Here is a 3582-nt window from a genome sequence, read left to right on the forward strand (position 1 = left end):
ATATAAGTATATAAATTTTCTTCATTCATTCATTCATTCATTCATTCATTCATTCATTCATTCATATGTAATATCTAAACTTACTTCCTTTGAAAAGAATATATAAATAACAATGGAAAAAAGTAAACTATAAAATTTTATTAGATACACAGAGAAGGTACATCATTTACGACAATATGCAAAAAAATATATGATATGTTTATTGTTATATCCCAGAATATCTTCTATCCCAAAAGCGCTTCTGGGATATCCGTAGCACGTCGCAAGCGAGGAGCGCGTTCTAGATATCCTGAATGCACTCCTGTTTGAAGAGCATTCAGAATAAGCCAACGTGTTTATCCAGAACGTGCACATGTGGGAGGATCTTCGTGTCTTAGGAGGCGGACACTATCTTGCATGTGGTTTGTCGTAGTCGCCATCTTTGTTCTCCCCGCTCGGGGTTTCTTTTGTTTGTTTGGTTTCGTTTGGTTTGGTTTGAGATAGCGATACGTCAATGCGTGGGCTCCAGTAAACAGGTAACGAGCAAATGGCAACTTTTGATACACAATTGCTCCATCCAAAACACGTTGCGGGTTACAAAAGCATATACTGGATATGTTTATCAAGAGTGTGCCTCGATCAGAGGACATCTTTGATATCCAGAACGCGCTTTTGGGAATGAAAACAATCTGGGATTTGCTTTTATCCTAGAAGCGCTTGTAGGATACCAGACCATCTTGGAACTGAATGGCTTGGGGACTTGATCAATGTGCAGCTGAACGCTTTTATTGTTTTTAATTATTTTATGGTACATTTTGTAAGTATCATGGGGTTCTTTATTGAGAAGTGCTTTCTGTGTCTGTCATGCACAATTTGATGGATAAAAAGCATATAGTAGGAATAAAAATGACAAAATATTGTTTGATTCGCAAGAAATTAAGTTTGATAAATTTTACGCTATCTGTATAGATGTTGTAACAGTGTGCAATTACCTCTGTGCAGTGACTTGCAATAAAGATGTGTTATTTTAAGATGTTTTTTTTTGTTTGCCTAATAAATAAATCTATTAATGAAGGACATTCAAATGAAGTTACTATACATCTGTGGAACTTTTGAAACTCTCAAAAGTAGACCCGCGCGACTATGGAAACCTGGGCGTAAACAATAACCGCTTGTGGTCCTGTCAATCACCATGATTGACGTCGACAAAGGAGCGCGTCTAGGATATCCAGGATGTGCTCTGGTTTAGAGCGCTTTTGGAATATAAGCACATCTGGAATGCGGGACTATCCCAGATGTGCTTCTTTTCCAGGTGCTTCTTGCTTTGGACGGCTTGACCTGAGGCAGAAGCCGTCTTCTGAATGATTTGTGGCATCCATGGTCCCGATAAGTAATAAAAAATCAAGAAATTCACAGTCCTTTCACTTTGTTTTGCCGAATATCGGCACCATTTGCATATCACCTTCACAGAAGGTGACGGAAAGGAGACTAAAATCGCGCCAACGGAATGAAATTTAATACTCGGTTGGCTTAAGGCGGCCCAGGCTTGTAATAAAGTAGTATTCTATACATATAATAGTAACTTTTGATTGCTCGGTCGCACTTCAATTAAACTTCACACAGTTTTAGTATTACTTGAAACACATTAAATACTTGTGATTTTGTTTTTCTACATACCGGATTTGGGGTTAGAAATAAACATTTTGGTTAAAAAAATTGTGTTTATTTCATGGGTCTAGGCCCAGCTGGAAACAAGACCTTCAATCATGATATTCTACAGGACGAAAGCCAACCTTATACTTTATCATTTTTATCCGAGGAGACTTTGTTTGAAATTAGGATTGTTTTGTTTCTTTTTTTGGGGGGTGGGGGAAACATCAGAAACGACCATTTTTTTTCAATTTTTCGTTGAAAATGCACCACAGTTAACAACATTAAATGATTACACAAAATCTCCTCGGACAATTTGATAAAAAGGGGATAATAAGTAAATCTAAAGTACAATAAAGATCAATACTGTTATTTTGAGCTGGGCATAAAGCCGTGAATGTCATAACAAGCACCCACCAAGGATAAAAGGTCCTTGTGGCGCGTGTTTACATTGAATAGTCGCAAATAACCACAGGTTCGAACGCGCGTTCGGTTCGAATTACGGGATAGAACATCATCGAACCGTGGTTTGAATTCGGCTGGACAATGGGACACGCGCCCGAACTCGAAAACGAATAGAGCGTGCCTGGGCCGCCTTAGCTCAACCGAGTTCCCCAAATGTTTCAAAATGTGTCTCGGGATAGGTCAATGCATTGCAGCCACTACTCCACGTCGAGAGTTCGAGGCAGGTTTTCTTTCTTCCGCAAGAGAAAGTAGTCCGTTTTATGACTTCGGGCGTCAACACCCCCTATAAAGAAAGCTTATCGCTGGATTACACGACATTTTATCTTACTAATCTTAAGTTATTTACCATATTTTAAACTCATTTGTTACCTCTATGGTTTTCTGAACCAATAGTTTATCGCTTTTCCGTCAACAATACGGCCCCAAATCACATTATTTTCGTATTTACGACAAAATCCGAAAAATACCGAGCCGTATTATTTACGTCCGTATCTGCCATAGATGTTGTCATATTCAACATACTAACTTTCCAGAATCTGTAACATATTCTGACCAAGAATATTCCATTTGCCAAAAAATACGTACAGATACAACACACAGACTTTGATACAATGGTTTGTTATTCATGCGTACTATTTCACAAGAATTCACCGATACCCCATGCATAATTGTTCAATGCTATAAAGTTGGAGAAATTCATGACCTACAGATTCCGATCCGAACGCTTTACCAGTTAAGCCACGCCTGACGCAAATCTACGGTTGCGCTAAAAACACAACGAACATAGAACGTAGTCTAGGTAATCAAGCGAGGGCCACGTTACCGCTATGGCGCACTAATATCAGAAAGCATTGGCCGCACGGCGAAATCTTCACAACCGAAGAACGGACTTTTAGGGAAATACAAAATATCATACATAGCTAAAGAAGTAACCGGAAAATTAGAAGGCAAAATAAAGGGGTACAGCTATGAATTGCGTTAGAAGTTCATAACGGGGGCCTCCCTAAGATCCCCGCTTTTTGCCGGGGCGCCGAAGGCGCCCGGCTTTGTGCCCGGTTTAATGGTTCGTCCTTGGATGGGTCTGCTATGGTCGCAAAATGTACCGTGCGTTTTTACGACAATTCTCAGCCCTTCTCAGCCCTTCAAATAAACGCAATGTACCGTGCGTTTTTACGACAATTCTCAGCCCTTCTTAGCCCTTCAAATAAACGTTGTAAGAATACTGTTTATCCATGACCTCTACTCGTACAGAAAACATTGCAGCGCTCATTAGCAAAGTCTAGGAAAGGAAAATGTTTCTTGATTTGCAGTAAAACACTGGTCATGTAACATTTGAGGAGTTGTCGTTAAATCGCACGGTTCATTTTGCGATAGCGTTGACGGGTCCGGGTATTTAGCGGAATAACCCGGAATAACCCGGAATAACCCGGAATAACTTAATAAAGGATGAAAGTACCGAAATACAGTGTGCTTTGATTAGTTAAGATC

This window comes from Branchiostoma floridae, chromosome 9 (assembly GCF_000003815.2).
Source record: "Branchiostoma floridae strain S238N-H82 chromosome 9, Bfl_VNyyK, whole genome shotgun sequence".
In the NCBI taxonomy this organism is placed as follows: domain Eukaryota; kingdom Metazoa; phylum Chordata; class Leptocardii; order Amphioxiformes; family Branchiostomatidae; genus Branchiostoma; species Branchiostoma floridae.